Source organism: Piliocolobus tephrosceles, chromosome 7 (genome assembly GCF_002776525.5).
Source record: "Piliocolobus tephrosceles isolate RC106 chromosome 7, ASM277652v3, whole genome shotgun sequence".
Lineage (NCBI taxonomy): Eukaryota > Metazoa > Chordata > Mammalia > Primates > Cercopithecidae > Piliocolobus > Piliocolobus tephrosceles.
This window is the reverse complement of record NC_045440.1, coordinates 34,632,018-34,642,226: the sequence shown is the minus strand read 5'-3', so window position 1 is coordinate 34,642,226 and position 10,209 is coordinate 34,632,018. Positions and strand designations below refer to the sequence as shown.

Genomic DNA, 10,209 nt, shown 5'->3' with positions numbered 1-10,209 from the left:
CCTGTATCCATGATCAGGAGGCACACAGGACAGCCTGCCAGCTGTGGAATCGCAGAGTGGCTGGGCCATGACCACCTGAATGACCTGAGGAACGGTTTCAGGCAAATTTGTAAAAAGAGGTGGAGATCCTGCCTGCCAGGAAGGGATGTGGTAAAGGGCAGCATCCAGTCAGGTCAGAGCACCACGTCCTCCACTTGGAAAACTGCACAGCCAGGCTGGCGGCTCTCGAGGCCAGAGCGGCTATGGAGAAGGCAGACCTGGCTCCAGGCGGCACAGAGGCACTGGAGAGGCGCCAGGGGAGCCTGGTGGGATCTGACTGGTCCTGTGCTGTGCTTCCAGCAGGTTCTGACCCTGTAACCCAGGGGAAAGGGCCGGCCAAGACAGGTCCACTGCGTGCTAGCCAGCGCCTAGGCCAGGAGCCAGGCGGGAAGCGCTCTGGTGGATCAGCCCTGCACCCCCTACAGCCCCACAGCGGGGCCCATCCAGGGCCACACACCTAACCCCAGGAGCACGACGTCCCTGAGGCTAGAGTCCAGCTGGCCCGGTGGAGGGGCCTAGCCCTTTGTCCTTTGACTCCTCTCCTAGGCGCCCTCACTGGGCTCCTGCGCACTCCTCCACACCCTGGCTCTACTACCAGCTCCATTGTGATGTCCCAGGTGCCCAGCGCGTGCAGGCCACAGAGAAGTGGGTGACTAAGGAGTATCCTCTCCGTTTCTGACCCTCAGTTTCGTCCGTGCACAACTCACTCAAAATGGGCAATTCACTAAGCATATTTTGTTCCTGGTTCCACTGCAGGTCCCGGCCACGCCATAGGCAACTTGCTTGTCTGAGCATATTTTGTTCCTGGTTCTGCCACAGGTCCCGGCCACGCCATAGGCAACTTGCGCTTCTAACTTTTTTTTTTTTTTTTTTTTTTTTGACACGGAATCTCGCTCTGTCGCCCAGGCTGGAGTGCACCGGCATGCTTTCTGCTCACTGCAAGCTCCGCCTCCTGGGTTCACGCCATTCTCTCAGCCTCGCGAGTAGCTGGGACTACAGGCGCCGGCCACCACGCCCTGCTAATTTTTTTTTTGTATTTTTAGTAGAGACGGGGTTTCACCATATTAGCCAGGATGGTCTTGATCTCTTGACCTCGTGATCCACCCGCCTAGACCTCCCAAGATTCCACCGCAGGTCTCGGCCACGCAATAGGCAACGTGCTTGTCTAAGTATATTTTGTTCCTGGTTCCTCCACAGGTCCCGGCAATGCCATTGGCAATATGCTTGTCTTGTCGGTGAGGCCTTCCCAGCTGGCAGGGCTCCCCCCTTCGCTCCTGCGCCTGTGCCTGTCCCATGAACCCTGTACTCTTCCCAATTCCTCTTCTACCCTCTGAGAGGTCCTGGGCCTTCTTTTCCAGCCAGGTGCGATGGCGCCCCTACAAAGCTGTGTCTTCTCCTTCGGAACACGGGCACTGGAGGTCCTGTCTTCTATGGTCTGGAAGCTCCCCTCAAGGAAGAAACCCATGCTGTCTGCTCCCAACTTCATGATGTTCAGACACCTCAGCCCCGTGAGGCTCCCTAGTCTCAGACGCAAGCTTAACCTCCGACTGCCTTCGCTAGATGAGCAGGTGATCAGGTCTTGGAATCTGACCCCGATCCCAGCCAGGCTTCCAAAGATGGAGGTGAGGGCAGAAGAAGAGCCCCAAGAACCACTGGAGGTGGATCAGGTAGAGACCCAGGGGCAGGAGGACAATCAAAGGCGCCCCTATTGCAATGGGGATGCAGCCTCCACCTCTAGGCCCCTGGAGACTCAAGGAAACCTCACTTCCTCCTGGTGCAGTCCCAGGCCCTTGGAGGGAAATGTCCATCTCAAGGGCTTGACAGAAAAGAACCAGACTGACAAGGTCCAGGTGCATGCAGTGAGTTTCTACTCCAAGAGCGTGGAGTCGCCAGCTCACACAGCCCTGCTGGATGCGTCCTTCCCTTTGGGAAGCCTGACCCAGTTCCAACAGTGCTCCCTGCCCCAGTTCCGCGCTGCTTCCTGTGTCCAGAGAAGGCGCCCTTGAAGGTGCTGGGTAAAGACCACCTGCCTAGCTCTCCAGGCTAACTGATGGTGGGGAAGGAGTTACAGCACAAGGATCCTACAGCTCTTGCATAAAGTAGCTCTTCTCCACCCAGAGCTGTCAGCCACAGGTCCCGCAAAAGAAAACTGTCAGGGCCACCGCTGCCGCTGCCACCGACCCCTCCCCTGCAATTGAGGTGGGATAGAGACGAGCTGTCCCCACCTGCTAAGCTTCCCTGCCTATCTCCTGAGGCACTGTTGGAGCTGCGTCAGGCTTCCCAAAGGGAAAGACGCCTCCCACAGGGCAACATGGTTAAGAACATGGGGGTATTAAGTAGAACATCAAAATCCAGGAGACGAAAACAGCCGCTTGGGAGGAGAAAGAAGACATGGCAGGGCGGGCACGGTGGCTCACACCTGTAATCCCAGCACTTTGGGAGTCCGAGGCAGGTGGATCAGAAGGTCAAGAGATTGAGACCTGAGGAGCGTCTCGGCCTGGTCCCCGCACCATCTGGGAACTGAGGAGGACCTCTGCCCGGCTGCCCACTGTTTCTTATCATTGCCCCGTGGAAGTCTGAAACGGTAGCTGCTTTCCTTACCACATACACTCTCCTTTTCTGTCGCACGCACAGACTGATTTGTTATTTCTAGGTTGTTCTTAAGTACTGGACTGTTGTTGATCATTGATTTTTTTTTTTTTTTTTTTTTTTTTTTCTGTCTCAGAAAAAGGAGCTGCAAGGCACTGCTTTTCAAAGAAAAAGAAAGCTAGGGAGAGAAAAAACACACACATCTGAAGGGTTGCATGGACTTTGTAAATAGATTTGTTTCCAAAAGTTTTTATTTTAATGCAATCAAAACATTTGAGCAACCTGAATGGTATTGCTACCTTGAAAAGACTTAGCTGCAATTTTACAGCAGAAGCACACCATTTGGAGGTTAACATTAGCATGCCTTTAGATTCAGTCCCTAACAGTGGGAAAGGATCATGATGTGCCTCTTTCTCCTGACTGTTTCCTCTTTTACCACTTTTACCTCTTTTACTCTGCATGGCTTGGTCTTCGTACAGACTTTAATTCTGAATCAGCTTGGTCACTTCTTTCATCTTTCAAATTTCAGAGTATATTCATATCCACCGATCTCCTGCTTTACATATCTGCCTAAAAACAATCTAGGGAGGCCAGGCATGATGGCTCATACCAGTAATGTAGTGCTATGGGAGACCAAGGCAGGAGGATTCTTTGAGGCCAGAAGTTCAAGACCAGCCTGAATAACATACTGAGACCTCATCTGTACAATTTTTTTTTTTAAACAATGAGTCGGGCATGGTGGTGCTCACCGGTAGTCCCAGCTACCCAGGAGGCTAAGGCTGCAGCGAGCTATGATCTCACCACTGCACTTTAGCCTGGACTGCAGAGTGGCAGAACGAAACCCTGTCTCAAGAAAAAAACAAAACAAAACCAACAACAGCAAAAAACACTACAATCTGGGAAAATAACCATGGCATTCAGAACTGGAAGTCATATCAGTGCCTTTTCAGAAATGTATTTAAAAACTTTAAAAGAAGATCCATCTTAAACCTAAGTTTACCCAGATACGTTTAGCAGGCAAAAAAAATGAAACTCCTTGTTTTCTTCTTTTGCATTCTAAGCAAAAATAAAATTTCAGGCCGGACGCGGTGGCTCACGCCTGTAATCCCAGCACTTTGGGAGGCCGAGACGGGCGGATCACAAGGTCGGGAGATCGAGACCATCCTGGCTTACGTGGTGAAACCCTGTCTCTACTAAAAAATACAAAAAAACTAGCCGGGCACAGTGGCAGGCGCCTGTAGTCCCAGCTACTCAGGTGGCTGAGGCAGGAGAATGGCATAAACCCGGGAGGCGGAGCTTGCAGTGAGCTGAGATCCGGCCACTGCACTCCAGCCTGGGCGACAGAGCGAGACTCCGTCTCAAAAAAAATAAAAAAATAAAATTTCAACAAAAAGGTTATGTTTTAAGTTTCTAAAATATTTGTTACCCTTACAAATCCCTAAGCCTAAGTTAGTATGGTGGCAACTTAGTTTTACTATGTGACAAGTTGATTAGAACATTTTGGAAAGGACTAGTGAGTTAAATTACCCTTAATGTTTTTTTGAAAATAAGAATTTAGAAGTGGTAAAATTATGGCCCAAGATGTATTTGGTCTTTGATTACGTTTCTATACATTATTTTAATGATGCAAATGATTTTCATTTTTAAAAATACTTTGATATACAAATGTAGATATATGGACCCATAAAGTTGTTGTAAATATTATTTAGTTATCATAAATAAAATATTTTCCTTGCTACTTAATATATTAAAGATTTAAAGTGTTTTTAAAAATCATAGTACGGATAGGCAAAACTCTGTCTGTTCCACCACTGTCCCCATTGGAATCGCCAATATATCCTATAGATTGCTGAGTTCTATATTATTTACCCCAGCGAGTCAATAGTTGTTTGTTTGTTTGTTTGTTTTTAACAAACTAGTAACTCTGAACAAGTATGTGAACATGTTTAGAACAATATTCTCAACTCAGAACAATATTCTGAACACTTATGGCAGATTAACTCACTTTTAGCTGAAGCCTAATGCTAAAAAGATAAAGATTCTACATCAGTTTTAGGTAGCATCCTTTCATTTGTCCAGTTCTGGAACCCAGGCTAACTCTCTTAGCCACTGATGCTTTGGGCTTAAAAGTGACAGGAGTGTGTGAAATGAGCAGAGTGGAAACATGCTGTGGGGAAAGAAGAGCTCGCAGAAGACTTCTTTGATCAATGGGGCCTCTCCCCCATTGCCTTCACCCTTATCAGAAAACATCAGCAACATGTAAGGGTTTTATTTTTCTAAATTGTTTATCTGGATACATTCAAGGTCACTGTAGAAACTTCCATTCTACTCTTCTTCAGGAAGCATTTATCAGGGAGGACAATCTATGCAGAATCTCATGCCAGAGGTTAGGGGATGGCATTGGAGGCTTAGGGAAAGGAGGCCATTACAGGAATTTCATTTCTGCTATTGGGAGAGAATATAAGCACATGCAAAAAAAATTACTCCTTACGTTGCCTTATGCTTTACTACTGAGCAAAAACATCCACATACACTAAGTATTATATTTACCTTCATTATGACTGAGGTGAAGGGACAGATACTATGAATATCTTTTATTTTATTTATTTTTACATATTTTTTATTTTGATAGATTTAGGGGATATAAGTGCAGTTTTGTTACATGGATATATTGTGTAGTGGAGAAGTCTGGGATTGTAGTGTAACCATCATCCAAACAGTGCCCTTTGTACCCATTAAGTAATTTCTTATCATTCACCCCCTCTCCTACCCTCCCACCTTTTCAGTTCTCCAGTGCCTATTATTCTATTCTCTATGTCCATGTGAACACATTACTTAGCTCCCACTTATAAGTGAGTCATCTACATGTGGTATATGACTTTCTGTTTCTGAGTTATTTCACTCAAGATAATGGCCTGCAATTTCTTGCGGGTTGCTGTAAAAAAACAGAATTTCATTTTTCATGGCTGAGTAGTATATCATGGTGTATACATGCCACATTTTCTTTATTCAATCCTTTGTTAATGAGCACTTAGGTTGATTCCATGTTTTTGCTGTCATGAACAGTGCTGAGAGAAACATAAGAATGTAGGTATCTTTTTATATAATTATTTTTCTTTTGGGTAGATGCCCAAAAGTGGGATTGCTGGATCAAATGGTGGTTCTATTTTCAGTACTTTGAGAAATCTTCATACTGTTTTCCATAGAGGTTGTACTAATTTTTATTCCCACCAACTGTTTATAAGCATTCCCTTTTCTCCACATCCTTGCCAACATCTGTTATATTTTTACTTTAGTAATAACCACTCTGACTGGTATGAGATATCTCATTGTGGTTTTAATTTGTATTTTGCTGATGACTAGTGATGTTGAAAATTTTTTTACATGCCTGTTGGCTATTTGTATGTCTTCTTTTGAAAAATGGATTATTATCCTGTTTTAGAAAAGAGGAAAATATGTCTGGGAATATAAGAGAATTGCTTGTGGTAGATGGCATGCCTGGCTAAGTTTCTCACTCTTTTCTATCCATCCTCTTTACCATGGGACTGTCATTTGTCACATAAGGAGTGGGGAATATTACCCGACTCCTTGACTGGGACGCTGGATTTATCGCTTGCATTGGCCATCAGAACAAGAGGGAAGCAATGATTTTGAGTTCCAGCCTCAAAGCAACTTGCATGTTTCCGTTTATGCTCTTGACCCTCCATACCCACCATGAGGAGGACATGCCCAGGCTGATCCATGGGTCCCAGGAAAAGGATGAGAAGGACATACAGCACAGCCACCCTAGCTAAACCCAACTGCGATCAGCTGACCAGACCTGTGAAGAGTAAGAATTGGTTGGTCATTGCAGCCACTGAGTTTTGGCTTAGTTTTGCAGGACTAACTAACACATTGCCAAAAACTACACAGATAGTTAGGAACTGAGACACAGAAGCAATCATTCCTCTTTCCTTAAAAATTGTTGACATTCTATAATGCCAGCCAGATCTCCTCCTAAACATATCTGTGGGTAGACAGCTTTTAAACTTTCTTTCTTTTTTTTTTTTTTTTTTTTTTTGTTTTTTGAGATGGAGTCTCGCTATGTTGCACAAGCTGGAGTGCAGTGGTGTGATCTCGGCTCACTGCAACCTTTGCCTCCTGGGTTCAATCGATTCTCCTGCCTCACCCCCCTGAGTACCTGGGATTATAGGTGCGCACCACCACCACAGGCTAATTTTTTGTATTTTTAGTAGAGACAGGATTTCACCATGTTGGCCAGACTGGTCTCAAACTCCTGACCTCAAATGATCCACCTGCCTTGGCCTCCCAAAGTGGTGGGATTATAGGAGTGAGCCACTGCACTCAGCCAAGAAACTTTCTTTTAGTAAGCCGTACCTTATCTAGTCCAATATATCTCTCATGATTCCCAAACATAGCCCTCTGTGACAGATAATCCAGCGTCCTGTCCACCAACCGTTCCTACACTTGATTTTCTTTCTCCATATACTCTGATGTAGTGCCTGTTTCTCCCTCTCAGCTCAACCGAATCTTCTACTGATTGAGCACCCCTCTTCTAATCCCTGATTTTGAGAGCTCCCCTAATTCATCAATTCTCTGCTTACCTGGAATTTAGCATTCTGATGTGGTCTAATCCCACTCAATTACACCCTTAATCCCCACTCTTGAGGACTATATGTCTTGCCTCCATAGCTCAGCACGAACTGCACACAGGAACCAAGACCTCCCTTCCCCTGGTGCATCTGTATGCACAGATGAGTGAATAAATAAATAAATGTTGGAAATAATTAAACTCATTGAGTATGAGCTGCACTAGTAGGAAGGCTAAATTAGCACAACATCTTTTTTACTTCTTGTATAATTGCTTCACATCTCTAGACTGCTAAGAAGCAAATACAAAGATCCTGTGACACTGTCTTGCTCGCTTGTCATCTGAAATATTACGGATAAAAAGAAATAAGTGTACCTTGCCCAGACAGAAGAATGCTTCCATTCTCCACCAGGTGTCTCCTCAGGTTCAGCCATTTTCTGCATCCCTGTAAAAGATCAGCTTGTGGCTAGGTCTAACAAGCACAAAACAGAGGAAACCCACCTCCTGTAAAGGACTGCTGGGTCTGTTACATACCAGAGTAAGGCAGACAGAGCTACAACTTCAAACATTACCTTCCCTGCATGCAACGTGGGCACACAAATATTTAAAAGAACATACCTTTTGAAAGGTATGTTCATGGATCATTATTTATCAAAAATTTCCAGCTCTTCTTTTAAAATTTAATTTCTACCTGAGGGAAAACCTTGATTTCTATGCATATTACATGTATTACCTTTGGTATACAGGTGGCTTATTAGCCGATTTTGGTATTCTTCATTACCCATTTATAGGAACTTTTGCATTTGAAAGAAAACCAAATCAGCAATAATAGCCCAGGATTTACTCTGTTGTTCTTTCCAGCTTTCCAGTTGCTGCACTCAGAGTTGTAGGCTTATACTAGCCTTGCCAAAACTGTCATCCCTATACTTCATTTCCCCTGATGTGATTATTACGCATTGTATGTCCATGTCAAAATATCTCATGTACCTGATAAATATGCACACCTACTATGTACTCATAAAATTTTTTTAAACTGTCATCCTTAAGAAGGGCTCTTATTATCACCAATAGCTCCTCTGTGAGCCCAACTAACTGAGAGGGTTCCCAACCTGGAGCGAGGCCTAGGTCGTTAGAGAGCTGTGTAATCAGTGAAAGAGGAAGAGGAGAATCTGCCAGCTTGTGTACAAAAAGACACAGTTTTCAACTACAGAACTTGTATAACTACTAGGCACTCCTGAAAAGGTACTTCTTATTCATATAGAGCATGCACACAGGTATTATTTCTTGCTATTTCTTTTCAGGGGTTTCCCTGGATACTTATTTTAACACAGTTTCCTCAAAAGTGTGTGTGTGTGTGTGTCTGTAGAGGGAGTTGCACGTGTTCACATAGATAAACATGATCTAGGAATAAGATCAAATACTGCTTTGTCCTGGGCGCTCCATCTTCTAGGGAGGGCCTCACCAGATGAGAGGGAAGGAGAACGCATTGCCGGCCCACTGACTTGCTAATGTCCCTTTCCACAGAGACCCACAGAATTGAATAACCTCGTCCTGCACTTTAAGATTCTGCCTATGACCTAATCAGGTACATCACACTGAGGATGGGGACCTAGAATGGTGGAGATGTGATGTTGCGGGCTGAATTGTATCCCCCGACCCAAAAAAAGATACGTTGAAATCTTAAATCTGGCATCCCAGAATATGACCCTGTTTAGAAACAGTGTTGTTACAGAGGTATGCAAGTTAAAATGAGGTCATGAGGCTGGGCATGGTGGCTCATGCCTGTAATCCCAGCACTTTGGGAGGCGGAAGCAGGAGGATTTCTTGAGGCTAGGACTTTGAGACCAGCCTGGACAACATGGTGAAACCCCATCTCTACTAAAAGTATGAAAACTGAGGCGAGATAATCACCTGAGCCTGGGGAAGTTGAGGCTGCAGTGAGCCATGAGGGCATCACTGCACTCCAGCGTGGGTAAGAGAGTGAGACCCTGTCGCCTCCAAAAAAAAGCCATTTAAGCCATCATGATGGTGGCGTATGATATGTCTGTCACTTGCTCAACTACTCATTCTCAATTACCCCATCTAGTCATTAAGTCCCAACGAAATGCTTGGGTTATAGTTACCATTGCTATGTTAAGCAAAAAATTCCACAAAAATCCAAGATAAAATAACAACCATTAACGTCAATTTTTGTCATGCATTTTAGGTAGCATAATGTTTAGATATGGGAGCATTATTAAGCAGATAAGGAGAATTCGAATGAAGGAGACATTATTGTGAAGTTCTGTCATACCCATCACATTTCCCTCAGCTCTGAAGCACGCCTGGCGTGATCTCCGGGTTAGAATGAGAGCCTGGACACTAGCATTCCCATCCGCCATTACTGGGGTGTCGAGTCCTACTGCCAAGATCTACCTTGGATGCCTTCCTGTCCTCCCATCCACATTTTCATTCTGGTAAAGTATGGAGTCAAATATTGGTATAGACACAGAGTAATGATACTGATATGGTTTGGCTCTGTGTACCCACCCAAATATCATGTTGCATTGAAATCCCCACATGTTGCAGGAGGGCCTGGTGGGAGGTGATTGAATCACCGGAGTGGACTTCTCCCTTGCTGCTCTTGTGATGGAGTTCTACTGTGTAGCACTTGCTTTTTCACTCTCTCCTTCTCCTGCTCCGCCATGGTAAGATGCGCCTGCTTCCCCTTCACCTCTCGCCATGATTGTAAGTTTCTGGAAGCCTCCCAGTCATGCCTCCTGTTCAGCCTGTGGAACCGCAAGTCAATCAAACCTCTTTTCTTTATAAACTACCCAGTCTCAGGTAGTTATTTAAAGCAGTGTGAGAACAAACTAATGCAGACACTGACTACTTGTGGATCTAGTTTTGTAACTACATAATCTGGAAAGGTGGCAGAGTTAAAAGGTGTGTGAGTAAACAACACAATATGTTCCAGGACATCTAGAAAGAAATAGCTATTCTCAATTAAA

At 44.9% G+C, this 10,209-nt stretch overlaps 1 pseudogene; it reads left to right on the top strand.

The window, feature by feature from the left end:
* The first annotated feature begins 751 nt into the window (after window positions 1-751).
* LOC111544164 lies at window positions 752-2,464 on the top strand (annotated as a pseudogene).
* The last annotated feature ends 7,745 nt before the right edge of the window (window positions 2,465-10,209 follow it).